The sequence below is a fragment of the Dama dama genome, chromosome 5 (assembly GCF_033118175.1).
Source record: "Dama dama isolate Ldn47 chromosome 5, ASM3311817v1, whole genome shotgun sequence".
NCBI classification, from domain to species: domain Eukaryota; kingdom Metazoa; phylum Chordata; class Mammalia; order Artiodactyla; family Cervidae; genus Dama; species Dama dama.
In genome coordinates, this window is record NC_083685.1 from 85,409,032 (window position 1) to 85,424,057 (window position 15,026).

Below are 15,026 nucleotides of genomic sequence, written 5' to 3' on the forward strand. Positions count from 1 at the left end.
TGGAGTGCAGCCAAAAATTTTTTTAAAAAGATCATGCCCTTTGTTATATAGAGGATGGAGAGCTATTAAGGGCCTTAGGAAGCAGTGAGGGAATTAGTCAACCAGTGCTGGCTTGGGCAGAACATGAAAATGGAATGACACAGAGATCAGCATGGCACCATACAAGGGTGCATCACTGACTCCGTGGACCTGAGTTTGATCAAATTCTGGGAGGTGGTGAAGGACAGGGAAGCCTGGTATGTTACAGTTCATGGGGTTGCAAAGAGTCGAAAGACTTAGTGCCTGAACGATACAAGTGTCATGCGAGTGTATGCTCCTCGGTTCTTTGTCTCGTCACAACAAAGATTTGGAGTGACGGACATTAAAGCCCCTCGACGGGTCACAGCTCTCGGAGGACAGACCGTGTTATAGCTCTTAAATAAATCAGTGTTACAGCTCAGTGTTACAGCTCTATTTATTTAGATGATAGCAGGAAAATCCGTCTTAGAGGTGTGAGGGCACTTCGATCCAAAGACGGGAAGAGGAGAGAGGGAGGGGGAGAGAGAGAGAGAGAGAGAGAGAGAGGGAGAGAGAGAGACTCACTCAGGTCCTTGGACCTTCCTTTGTTCTATTTTTGCGGGCTTTCCCTTCCAGGTCTTTTAGCCACCGCCATTTTGGACTCCTTTTCCCTATTCTAACTACCTCACATTCCCCCTTCAAGGGATGGGAGGCCCAATTCTTTGGGAATAGGGGCATCGAGGTCTCTCTGGATACTTCCTGCTGAACTTGGATGGCGAGGGGCATTGGGCCTCCCCCTCTTGCTAGTCTCAGGCCTCAGAGTCCTTATAGCAGTGGCCATCTAAGGGTGACTGATGTTTTCCGTGGTTGACTGTAGTTTTATATCTTTTTTGAACTGGCGCTGCATGCCGTAGCTTGACCTGGGCAGAGACAAGACAGGTTGGACAATTGACAGTACATGGAACAATCACTAGCAGCGTCAGTATGGCATAACAAAGACTAGTAGGGGCATTAGCCAATTTCAAATTCACATCGCCAGGATGGCTCAAGTCCCTCCTTGTTCAGGGATGAGAAGATCTATCTCCTGTCTGTTTTGGAGTACAATCTCTGCCAAGGTGTGTTGGCTCTTTAGAGCTGTCTTGAGAAATCTTATCCCCAGAGACCAGATTTTGGGATTGTTTATTAGAATGGCACTCATTTGTAGCTCTGAATAGGTATCTGAGATCTCCCACGGGCTCACAGGTGTATTGAGTGTCCTCTTCTGTTTTCTTCCACGGCTTGACTCATGAGTAGTGAATCCAGGAGTCATGTCCTGGCACTTTGACTGCTGTGGGAGTAGAAAGTATTACAGGGTAGGGGCCCTTCCATGTGGGCTGGAGTTGAGCCTTTGGGGACGCATCTTTCCAGACTTTAATTAGGACTTGAGTCCCTGGAGCATATAGTGGTGACTCCTTAGCGTCTTTTGGGTCCTGGTTCATACCCCACAAGCCTATATCCTGTTGGAATTGCCCAAAGGCCATGGTATAAGACTGGAGGGTCTAAACCTCTGGATCTAGGAAGAGGTCATTGACATAAACAAAAAGTCTTCTATCATGATTGCAATAGCTGCAAGATTTCGAAGGCAGGGGGGCCAGCCTTGGGCGGTTGGATCAAGTCTCTTGGATAAGTAAGCTACAGGCTGGGGCTCAGATCCCAACCTTTGAGTTAACACTCCCAAGGCTATTCCCTCTCTTTCATGGACATAAAGTTGGAATGCTTTTTTGGATCTGGCAACCTCAAGGCAGGTGCCTGAGTTAAGGCCTGTTTTAGTGTAGCCTCTGCCTTCTTCTGAGGAGTTCCCCACATTAGTGGGATTGAATCATCTTGTCCCTTTAAACTTTTATATAAGGGCTGGGCAATTAGACCATAGTTGGGTGTCCAGATTCTACAGTACCCAGTTAGCCCCAGGCAAGCTCGCAATTGTTTTCAAGTTGTGGGGGAGGGCAACTGGAGGATTCCTTGTACGGGATCAGAGGACAGCCTCCTGGACCCATGTGTAATCTGAACTCCCAGGTAAGTGACCTTTGTCTCGACCATCTGTGCCTTAGCATGGGAGAATTTTTATCCCCTTTCTGCCAAAAAGTTTAGAACCTGAATTGCATGTTGTTGGGCACTTCTCTCATCTGGAGAGCAAATTAGTAAGTCATCTACATATTGTAATATTTTCCCATTAGGTCCCAGGTCCAGATCTAGGAGATCCCGGCTAAGGGCCTGTCCAAACAAGTGGGGGCTATCTCTGAACCTCTGAGGTAATACTGTCCAAGTCATCTGTTGGTGTCTTTCTCCTGGGGCCTCCCACTCAAAGGCAAAAAGATATTGGGATTCTTTAGCTAGTGGTATGCAAAAAAATGCATCTTTGAGATCCAAGACTGTAAACCACTTGGCACTGGGTGGGATTTCTCCCAAGATTACATAGGGACTGGGTACTGTGGGATGGAGGGGGACCACGGCTTTATTTATAATCCAGAGATCTTGAACCATTCGCTAGGTTCCATCTTTTTTCTTTACTGAGAGGATTGGGGTGTTACATGGCGAACTGGTGGGGACCAATAGCCCACAAGCAAGGAATTTATTTATTAAAGGCTGTAGTCCCTCCCTACATTTGAGAGGATATTGTTTCCTGTTAGGAAACCGAGTGGGATCTCGGAGGACAATGATGACCGATTCAGCTTGGTGGGCTGGATCCCCTGGTCCCACACCTGGGGGTTAATTTTGTCCTCCCATAGTCTTTGCTCTCTCTCTATTGGAGGTGTAATGGGTTCCTCAGTAGTAACCAGAAGCTGTAGGGCCCTAGGGGCTGAAAAGCTTCCCATCACAAGGGTGGTCCCCAGTTTAGTGAGTATGTCTCTTCCCATTAAGGGAGTAGGACACTCAGGGACCATCAGGAACTGGTGGGAAAATATCTGTCCATCCCAGCAACAAAGAAGTGCTTGGGTGAATCTTCTAGTAGTTGCTTTTCCTGTAGCACACAAAATGGTACAGGTTTGGGAGGAGAAGGCTCCGGAGTAGGAGATCAAGACAGAGTAGGTAGCCCCTGTGTCAACCAAGAAATTCTCGGACCTACCTGCCACATCCAGTTGCACCCTTGGCTCCAGCCCCGTGATGGTTATCTGTGACAGGCGGGCTGGCTGGAGCGGGCCTTCAGTCCTCTTGAACCATTGTGAGGGAAGGCTTGGCGCTTGATCTTGAGGCTCTTGGGTCCCGAGGGCAGAGTGCCGCCCAATGTTCCAGGTGATGGCATTTGTGGCAAGCTGTTCTAGGAGACTTGTCAGGTTAGGACACTCTTTGGCCCAATGCCCCGCCTGTCTACAGATTAGGCATTTGCCTCTTGCCTTGTCCTTCAGGGACTTGGGGTGTGCCATAGGGCTTCCCTGGAAGGCGGCCAGCATCTGGGCATGCCTTGTCTCTTTCCTTCTCTCCCTCTCCTGGGCCTTGGCCTCCTTCTCCTGTTCTCTGTTATAAAAGGTATTGGTGGCTGGCTGGATCATCTCATCTAGAGAGGCAGCAGGGTCCTGCTGCTGTAGCTATTGTAACTTAATTCTGATATCTGATGCACATTGGGACAGGAATTTATCCTTTAAAATCACCTGTCCTTCGTAAGAGTCTAAGTCCAAATTGGTAAACTTTTGGAGGGCCTCTTTTAGCCTTTCTAGAAAGGCAATGGGGTTCTCATTGGACTCCTGAGTTATTGCTGAGACCCGAGCATAGCTGATTACTTTTTGCTGGGCTGCTTTCAGTCCTGCCTTTACACAGATTAGAAAATGATCCCTTTCCCAGATGTGCTCAGGATCATTATAATTCCAGTTAGGATCGGAGGAGGGGACTACAGTTTCCCCTCCTGGGTATCTATCGCTTGACATGTGAAGCCCTGTTGCATACCTCCGGGCTTCCTTTAAGACCCTAGTGTGTTCAGGGTTGGATAAAGTTTGACTAAATATGACCATGATGTCCTTCCACATCAAGTCAAAGGCCAAGGTAATATGTTGGAACATATCTATATATTTGCCTGGGTCATCTGTATAGCTTCCCAGGTCTTGTTTGATCTTAGTTCTAAGAGGGAGAAGGGTTTATGGATGGGGGTTGGTCCGAATTCTCCTCCAGTTTCAACTAAGGGACATACTTGAGCTGGCTTTTGTGGAGGGGGTGCTCCTGGGTATGCGGGCACACTTGGATACAAGGAAGAAGCACCAGGCAACTCGGGAGCTGTCGGAGATGAGCCTTCATGGGGTGGGGGTGGGGGTGGGGGTTCCTTCTCTTGGTTGCCTGTGCCTAACACCATTTGCCTAGTGGGGTCACTTTTAGGGCGTACAACAATCCCATACTTAAGACAAAGTTCCTTCATATCTCTCAGTCTGAAGAAAATTTGGACATAGGGGATCTCTGTCCATTTCCCTTGTCTTTTGCAGAAGAATTCTAATTGCAGGATGGTATTGTAATTTAAAGTCCCATCCTTGGGCCAGTGTTCCTTGGCCCCCAGTGGATACTGTGGCCACGCAGTGGCACAAAAGAATTTTAAACTATTCCTTCTCAGAGTTAGAGGATCGAACAGTTATCAAGGATGCATCTCAAGGGCATCTGCCGGGAAGTGGATTGGTTATTTCCCATCTGAAAAACAATCATGTTAGGGAGGAAAAGGAAAAGAAAAAAACGAATAGGCTTTTTGAAGCTTATCCTATCCAGTACTGTGGCAACCTGAGAGCTGGGCGTCCCCAGGTCAGGATGCAGATGTCCAGGCAGGCTGAGGCATGATAGCCTCCTAGAGATCGAATCCCCGGGCAGGTCGAGGCGTGACGGCCTCCTGGGACCCTTGGGACTAGAGGATCCCCGCAAGGCTGAGGCATGACAACCTTTCGAGGACCAGATCCCTAGGCAGGTCAAGGCGTGATGACCTCCTGGGACCCCCGGGCTGGAGTTTGGGCGTCCCCAAGATCTCCAGTGTGACCAGTGCTGGATAGAATTAAGGGGTTGTAATTCATTGCTAGTTTGTCCACCGTGGATGGGAATAGATACCGTGATGTAAGCTCATCCTACCTAGTACTGTCGCAACCTGAGAGCCAGGCGTCCCCAGGTCAGGATGCAGATCTCCAGGCAGACTGAGGCGTCACAGACTCCTAGAGATCGAATCCCCGGGCAGGTCGAGGCATAACGACCTCCTGGGACCCTTGGGACTAGAGGATCCTCGAAAGGCTGAGGCGTGACAACCTTTCGAGGACCAGATCCCTAGGCAGGTCAAGGCGTGATGACCTCCTGGGACCCCCGGACTGGAGTTTGGGCGTCCCCAAGATCTCCAGTGTGACCAATGCTAGGTAGGACTAAGGGGTTGGATATTATACAGTTCTTCCCTCCCAAGGCCAGCTATTTTCTGGTTATCCCTCTAGTAGATTGTAGAGGCAACATTGTGGGCCCAGATGGGGCTGAGGAAAGGAGCATGAAACAGGAAGGAAGTGGGGATAGAGCACAACCTTTGAAAGAATGACATAGCACCAGGGCATAACATAAACCGATTAAAGTCAATTGGGTCCAATGAACAAATCTTTAATCCCCAATCTGTAAACCAAAAGACACACCCAGAGGTGGCAGAACAGCCCTAAGGCACTGTCAACAGAGGGAGGAGTGGGTGGTTCCCCAATGGCTGGGATGATCCTCCCACTCATTAGTATATGAATTAACCTCACTCTCGCAAAACTTAGGCTGCATTCCACGACCCGAACCCTTGCCCTCAGCAATGGCCCACACCCTGACGCATGTGCTTCTCTCTGAATCCTAACAAATCCACCTCCCACTTATCGCTTTGTCTCTTACTGAATTTTTGCAATAAGACCTCAGAGCCTGAGTCGGGCATCCTGGGTTTTGGTCTGGCTTGCATCCCGGGATAGAGAGCTGAAGGACAGGAGGAAAAAGCAATGGGAAAAATGTGCCAAGGAATCCCCTTCATAGCCTGCTGGAAAATTTGCTAGATATCTGACCTGTGCTCAGTTTTCATTGGCCTGATTTTTGGCACAAAGAGTAAGGACAGAAGAGGGCCCACCGGCTTGGGTAGCCGCTACTGGGGCTCAGCAGATAGTGCCTTTGGAACACACTGAAGACTAGCCTCTCCAGAGTCCCTCAATTGCGCCCACTGCCGCCTGCCTGTTCGCGGGGGGATTCAAGGAAACGAGAAACAAGAGATTGTAATTGTTAGGCATGTCCTTCCAGCCATAGGAGCGAGGACCTCCTACTCTAACTGGAGGTCTTCTGGAATCTGAGGCTGAGCCGCGTGGGCTTTCTGCTGAGTTCGTTTTTCGCTGCCCCGGTTTCTAGCACGACGGGCCTTCCTCTGCGCTGGGTTTTCTTCGCGTTCTGCTTCTACCACGGGACCTTCACTGAGTTGGGTTCCTGCTGCACTTGGCCTCTTCCGCGTGGAGGTTGTTTCAGCCAGGTTAAACCCGAGTCACGGCACCATAGATGTCAGGCGAGTGTATGCTCCTCGGTTCTGTGCCTCCCCCTCTTGTTGTGACGAGACAAAGAACAGAGGAGCATACACTCGCATGTGAAAGTAAGTGCCCTGGACAAGTTCAGTTAGTTGGGATGGATGCATCGTTTGATAAGCATTTAAATTTTAAATTATCTTTTAATTTAAAAGTGCTCATTTGTCTAAAGATGTAATATAGACGACTTGAATGAACAGGTAGATAATGGTGCCATCAACTGAGAGAAAATGAGAGAGCAGGAGGTATTTGGAGTAAGAGGATGAATTTTATTTTGGTTGTATTGTTTGGTTGGTTGAGGCCAGCCATGAGGTCACTGTTTGAAGTGGGCAAAGTCTCTTGTGTTTGGCAGCATGAACAGGTCTGGGGCTGGAAGTTCACTGGAGGTTCAAGTCCAACTCTGGAGGCTGAGCAATCCTGAACATAATGTCACTGCATTTACTACAGTGTTTTGAAAGTCCACTAGACTGCGTCTGACTTTTTCCCTGTCCCAGTGCTGTTAGATGCTGTCATCACTGTTGAGCTCTTGAAATGTGGCCAGTCCTTTTTGAGATGTGCTGGGCGGGGGGGAGGGATAAATTAGGAGTTTGGGATGAACATATCCACAGTATATATAAGATAGATAACCAAGAAGGATCTGCTGTATAGCTCAGGGAACTATACCCAATATCTTGTAATGAACTATAATGGAAAAGAATCTGAGAAAACACGTATCTATAACTGAGTCACTTTGCTATACACATGAAACTAACAAAACACATAAATCAATTGCACTTCAATTAAAATAAAATCCATGGGGAGTTCCCTGGCAGTCCAGTGGCTTAGGACTCGGCACTTTTACTGCTGTGCCTCGGTTCAATTCCTGGTCAGGGAACTAAGATCCTGCAAGCAGCGTGGCAAAAAAAAAAAAAAAAAAAAAAAAAAAAATCCAAATCAAGATGTGCTATAAGTGTAAAACACAGTGAATTTTGAAGACATATTATCAAAAAAAGACTGTAAGATATGTTGTTAATTACATGTTGAAATGATATTTTGATATGTTGGGTCCAGTAAGAATATATTATTCACATTAATTTTAACGGTTTAGTTTTTTGAAAATGCAGTGATGAGAGAATATAAAACTGCAAAAGAGGGGGACTTTCGTGTTGGTCCAGTGGTTAAGACTACACACTTCCAATGCAGGGGGCACAGGTTGGATCCCTAGCTGGGGAACTAAGATGTCTTGGAGTGGCCAAAAATAAATTGCAAGTGGCCCCGACACCACTTCTGTGGTGCTATCCAATGGAACACCACCCCAGATTTCACAAACCTGTTTGTGAAGGGTGACATCGGTGCCTTATGCATCTTTTTATCCTCAGTGCCTAGAACAGGAGCTGGTGCATAGTAGGCACTGTGCAAGTGTTTATGAGTACATGAATGAAACCTGTGAGTGAATGAGTCTGAGAGTAATAAACCTCCCTCAGGAGGATGTTCATTATGTTGTATCTTTGACAATTTTGGATATAAATGTGCAAAAAGACTTAGGCTCTAAATGTTCTGCTTGCACTTCCCTGGTGGTCCAGTGGTTAAGAATCTGCCTGCCAGTGCAGGGGACATGGGTTCCATCCCTGGTCCAGGAAGATCCCATATGCCTCAGGGCAACTAAGGCCATGTTACACAATTACTGAGCCTGAGCTTTAGAGCCCAGGAGAAGGCAATGGCATCCCACTCCAGTATTCTTGCCTGGAAAATCCCATGGACGGCGGAGCCTGGTGGGCTGCAACCCATGGGGTCGCTAAGAGTTGGACACGACTGAGCGACTTCACTTTCATTTATGACTTTCATGCATTGGAGAAGGACATGGCAACCCATTCCAGTGTTCTTGCCTGGAGAATCCCAGGGACGGGGGAGCCTGGTGGGCTGCCGTCTATGGGGTCGCACAGAGTCGGACACGACTGATGAACTTAGCAGCAGCAGCAGCAGCAGCAGCAGCAGAGCTTTAGAGCCCATGCTCTGCAACAGGAAATGCCACCACAATAAGAATCCCATGCACTGCAACTAGAGAGCAGCCTCCTCTCACTGCAGCTAGGGAAAGCCCCCTGGCAGCAATGTAGACCCAGTACAGCCAAAAATAAATATGTGAACATGTTAAAAAAATAAATATTAAGCTTGATTAGAGCTCCAAGGAACCCCTTAATGATCTTTTGACTCAGACGCCAGCCATAGAGTTGAATGAGGTGTGAAAGCTGGCAGTTGCCTGACCTTCGAGAAGTGGGAGCTGCCACCAAGGAGAAGGAGATGTGTGATGGGAATAGTGGGACTTTGGAGTCATCCAGACTTAGGTTTGAATTATTTTCCACTGCTGGCTGTATAACTTTCATTTATTTTAGCTTCTCAGGGGCTCAGTTTTCGTGGTGAAATGGGAATAAAACTATCTCTTAGGATTGTGTGCCGCAATTAAACGAGATGACATATATTAACTAGCAAACTGTTTGGCACTTGGAGGTATTTCAGAAAATATGCATTCCCCTGGACTCCCCAGCCTGGATACATTCATGGTGCTGCAGAGTTTAATCATTCAGTAAGTCATCAGTCTGTCAAGTATTGATTGAGTGCCTACTCTGGCTTAGACACTATTCCAAGAACTGGAATGTAGCACTGAAGCAAAGCAGACAATCTCTGCCCTCCTGGAGCTAACTGGTTAGTGTGGGAGATAGATAGTAAACAGAAAGGAAAAGGCACGTTCATATTCACTTGTAGCTCAGCAGTAAGGATGCCAGAGACCTGGGTTCAATTCCTGGGTCAGGAAGATCCCCTGGAGAAGGACATAGCAACCCACTCCAGTATTCTTGCCTGGAGAATCCCATGGACAGAGGAGCCTGGCAGGCTCGGGTCACAAGAGTCGGGCACGATGATGGGTGTTATGGAGAAAAAGAAAGAAGAGATGGACAGGAGGTGTCAGGCAGGGTAGGATAGGGATTGCACGTTTATTATTACTATTATTTTTTCTTTTTTTTTCTTTGGCTGCACTGTGTTGGCTTGTTGGACTTTTTATAATTTTAGCAGTATTTTGTTATTCAATAATTATTAAATTATCGTTAATATTATAAGTTATTATATTTTGATTTACAATATTATTGATATTGTAAATTGGGCTTCCCTAGTGACTCAACTGGTAAAAAATCCGCCTGCAACGCAGGAGATCCCAGTTTGATTCCTGGGTTTGGCTGTGCAGTGCGTAGGCTTGTGGGACTTTTTATTTTTGGAATTATTATTAATTTTAACAATATTTTATTATTTAATAGTTATTAAATTATCATTATTATATTTAGTTAATAAGCAATTATTAGTACTATATGCCCAGCTGTGCTGGGTATTCCTTGCTGCCTGTGGGCTTCCTCTAACTGGAGAGTGGGGGCTTCTCTTACCGCAGATCACAGGCTCGAGAGGGTGGGTTCAGTAGTTGTGGTACAGGGGTTTAGTTGCCCCACAGCACATGGAATCTTCCTGGACCAGGGATTGAACTCATGTCCCCTGTATTGGTAGGCAGGTCCTTAACCACTGGACCACCAGGGAAGTATGGCTTGTGGTGTTTTCCTTCTCCAACCTTAGGGCCTCAGGGATCAAACTAAGGCCCTCAGCAATGAAAGCACAGAGTCCTAACCACTAGACTGCCAGGGAGTTCCTGCAGGTCGCAGTTTCAAGTACAGTGTTTCAGACACAGCAAACTGTTCGGCGCTTGGCGGTATTTCAGAAGATGTACATTCCCCGTGACTCCCCAGCCTGGATACGTTCATGGCACTGCAGAGTTTTAATCTGGAAAGCCTTGCCAACAGAGTGATGGGTACACTGGAAGGAATGAAGGAGTGAGCCAGGCGGAGAGGGAGTAGCAAGTAAAGGCCCAGGGCCAGCTTGTGCCTGTCCTGGTGAGAGATCACAGGGAGATGGGTGTGTCTAGGGCATCAGGAGTTAAGGCTGAGAAGTACTGGAGATGAGATCAGCAGGAGATCTGAAGACAGACCCTGGTCTGTAAACCACTGTAAAGAAGCTGTTTTATTGCAGGTGAAAGGAGAGACTAGTGGGTAACATTGAGCAGGGAAGTAACGTGATTTGATTAGGTTTTAACAACATTGCTGTCACTCTCCCTGCTGTGTCGAGAAACTGGAAAATGAGTTAGTTAGTTTCTACTGTAAAAGGGAGAAATGGGGGCAGCTTGGGTGGTAACAGTGAAAGCAATAATACATGAAGGCTCATGGACCCATAGGGGATCTGTGGATAGGCTCAAGGGTGTCCTTGAACCCCTTGCAGTTTTATATAAATATTTGCGCGTAGTGCATTTTTTGGAGGGAGAACTTCTACTGGAGTCTCAAAGCAGTTTCATGATCCAAATAAAGAAGGACTTTGCAGGAATTCTCTGGAGGTCCAGTGATTAGGACTCTGCGTTCACTGCTGAGGGCATGGGTTCAATACCTGGTGGGGGAACTAAGATCCTACAAGCTATGCAGCATGTCAAAGAAAAAAAGAAGAAGGACCCTGGTAGCAAATATGTAGGATTGTTGTTGTTGTTTGGTTGCTAGGTCCAGTCTGACTTTGCGACCCCATGGACTGTAGCCCGCCAGGCTCCTCTTTCCATGGGATTTCCCGGGCAAGAATATTGGGCTGGATTGCTGTGCCCTCCTCCAGGGAATCTTCTCGACACAGGGATCAAACCCACATCTCCTGCACTGCAGGTGGATTCTTTACCTCTGAGCCCCATGGGAAGCCCCAATATGCAGGATGCTTGCTGGTGATTCAAAATCCCATGCTTAAGTCCTTCCCTGAGACCTTGATCCTAAATCTTCCAGGGCAGTGATCCTGTTTGAGAGTCTCTTAAAGCTTCTGCCATCCCCTTTAGGACTGTAGCATCCCTGACCTCTGGTTTTCACCCATCAGGATTGTTCAGAAGGAGAAAAAAAAAAGTCACAGGGAAATGTGTACTGTTCTTTTTTATGCCACCCACTGTGGAAGCTTGGAAGCTATAGGCAATAACAGGGAAAAGGCTTCACACCTGCCTAGAGACAGCGTGGGGGCACTCGTGAAGCTAGTTTGCACTCTCTGGATTCTCTTTTTAATAAGCTCTGGTCTATGAATCACATAAATCTCAGCACTGAGAGCTGATTTTACGGTTTGGTTTGCTTAATAGTCACACAATTAAAATAAGTTGTAAAAAACGGTGGTGGTGTTTGCCAGGATAAATATTTAAAAGGGAACAGCTGTAGAAAGATGTAATAATTCATATCGGCCCATGGCTTTTCATTCCCAATAAAGACTGTGGAAGTCATTTTATTTTATTTTTGGCTGCACTATGGGGCATGCAGGATCTTAGTTCCCTGACCAGGGATGAATCAAACCTGTGCCCCCTGCAGTGGAAGCGTAGAGTCTTAACCACTGGGCCACCAGGGGAGTGTCTGGAGGTTGGTTCTTAATCAGAGGGCTTTTATTTTCCCCCTTTCCTTTGAACATCTCTGTGTTGCAGCTGCCAGGTTGAAGCCGGACAACTGAGAGGAGTCAAGAGTGCCTTTGGTGGAAGTTGATCCATTGCACAGAGTCAGGGCTTCTAGGCAGGACTGAGATCACAGATATAGAACAAGGAAGACTCAAAGTTACTCCCGTCCTCTTTGAACTTTTGGTTAGGTTTTCTAGTATGAAGTCATGGGGGTTGTGTTTTTTAAGAGGTAAGTTAACAATTTTCAAGGGGAAAGTTGATTTTACCAAGAGAGACTGTTTGGGAAGTCAGTTCTCCACTGGGCGGTGGGCTGGTCCATAGGCACTGAAGACCCCTCGTTTTCCAGTGCTGATGGGCAGCAGAGGCTGAAGTCTGGGTTCTTTCCTCTCTTATCCCTTGTGGCATTTCCTTTATACCAGGAGAGCCCCAGGCCCTCTTCTCTTCTTTTCTGGAAGGTTCCCCCCGAGCTCTCCTACCGAAGCCTTCTGACCAAGCAGCCCGCTGTGCTTTCCTCTCCTGCCTTCAGTCTTGCCTTGTAAGATTGTAAAGGAAAATATTCTATTGTTTACATTTACTTTATACACAATACTCTCTGGGTACTACTTAATTCTGACACCAGACATGTGGGTTTTGCAAACGTCAAGCAATCCTGTGACACCAGTTCAGTGTTCTGAAATTTATTGTTTTTGTTTATTTTTTGTGTTTGGCTGAGTCCCAAAACATGCGGGATCCTACTTCTCCGACCAGGGGTCAAACCTGAATCCACGCCCTCTGCAGTGGAAGCCCAGTGTCCTAACCACTGGACTGCCAGGGAATTCCCAGTGTCCTGTAACTTAATTCAGTTCTGATGCTCTCTACCTGGAGCTAGAGTCACATCTCACGTTTAAGGGCTCAGTTACCTGAGACTGCCCCCTCCCACCACTTGGATGACAATCACAAATCCAGATTACTATCTGTGCTTCTGACTGTCTATAGATCAGAATTTCCCAAGACTACATCCTTGGGGTTTGATTAATTTGCTAGGCCAGCTGACAGAACTCAGGAAAGCAAATTACTTACTAGATTCCCCTACATCCATAAGGATGTAGCTTAGGAACAGCCAGACAGAAGCGATGCACAGGGCAAAGTATGTAGGAAGGGGTGGAGAGCTTTTATGCCCTCTCTGGACATACCATCCTCCCAACACCTCCCTCCCAGCACCTATGTTCCCCAGCCCGGAAGCTGTCTAATGCCATACTTGGGTTTTGATGGAGGCTTCATGATATAGGCATGATAGGTTAAATCAGGGGCCATTGGTGATTGAACGTAGTCTCCTGTCCCCTCCCCTCCCTGGAGGTCACGTAGTGAGACTGAAAGCTTTAACCCTCTAATCAGGGTCGGTTCCCCATGTAAATAGCATCTATTCTTGTTCAGTCACTGATTCGTGTCCAACTTTGAAACCCCATGGACTACAGTATGCTAGGCTTCCCTGTCCTTCACTGTCTCCCAGAGTTTGCTCAAACTTTTTTCTATTGCATTCTTTTCCAATCCATTCTTGAGGGCCTCATTAATATGAACTTAGCTGTGGTTGAAAGGGACTCTTAAATGACACCATTGTCTCTCTTCTCTAATCACTGGAAATTCCAAGGGTTTTAGGAGCTCTGTGCCAGAAATGGCGATGAAGGCCAACATACATATTTCTTACTATAAATAACAATATCACAATAATAAAGGTGAGGCTGTCCTTGGGGAGTACTCAGACTCAGAGAGAGTGAAGCACAATACCCAGAGAGAGTAAAAGGAAGCCGGGGGAGGAAACTGACTAGGTATTAATTGATACCACATAACTAATGTGGAGAAGGAAATAGCAACCCACTCCAGTATTCTTGCCTGGAGGATCCCATGGACAGAGGAGCCTGGAGGCTACAGTCCATAGGGTCGCACAGAGGCACAGAGTCGGACACGACTGCAGTGACTTAGCACGCACAGATGCACATGACTAGTGAATGGGAGAAATCTGACCCTAGACTTTTGATCAAAGTCCTGCTGGATATCTTTCTCTTTTTAAAAAAATTTTTTAAGTATAATTGACTTATAATGTTGTGCTAGTGTCTACTGCACAACAAAGTGAGTCAGTTATACGTACACATGTATTTAATCTTTTTTTGGATTCTTTTCTTGTATGGGTCATTTCAGAGTACTGAGAAGAGTTTCCTGTGCTATACCGTAGGTCCTTATTGGTTATCTATTTCATATTTAGTATGTATATGTCAATACTGATGTCCCAATTTATCTCCCCTACTTCCTTCCTGGTAACTGCAAGTTTATTTTTAATCTGTGACTCTCTTTCTGTCTTGTAAACGAGTTCATTTGCACCATTTTTTTCTAGATTCCACATATAACTGCTGGATTTCTTATACTGTTTACAATACAGCCAGGTTGCAGTTTTCTTGATGGTCAGGGCCACGTCTGAAATTTATTTACTTTAAAAATTTTATTTATTACTTTATTTATTTATTTTGGGCTGTGGTGTGTCTGTTGCTGCGACTGGACTTTCTCTAGGTGTGGTACGCGGGGGCTACTCTATCCTTGTGGTGTGAGGGCTTCTCACTGCGGTGGTTCCCCTTGTTGTGGAGCTTGGGCTTGAGGCGTGGGCTTCAGAAGCTGCATTGTTTGGGCTTAGTTGCTCCGTGGCATGTGGAGTCTTCCCAGACCAGGGATCAAATCCGTTTACCCTGCATTGGCAGGCAGATTCTTAACCACTGGACCACAAGGCAAGTCCAAGGACCATATCTTTGTTTATTTATTCAACTAACATTATTTGAGTGTTGGTACTAAAAACATTTACATGCATTAGGTCAAATTAATCTTCTCCATAATCTCAGAAGATAGAAACTATTATTCTCTGTGTTTTATAGTTGAGAAAGTAAGGCTGAAGTAACTTAACCAAGGTCACCCACTGTAAAAATAGTATACCTCGGGCCTGGTGTATCTGTTGTTTCCTAGTTGGAATGTCTGAGAACTGAAGTCATCCTTCTTGCTCTGGTCAGAGACCACCAAGGAGTACAATTTATTGCAGG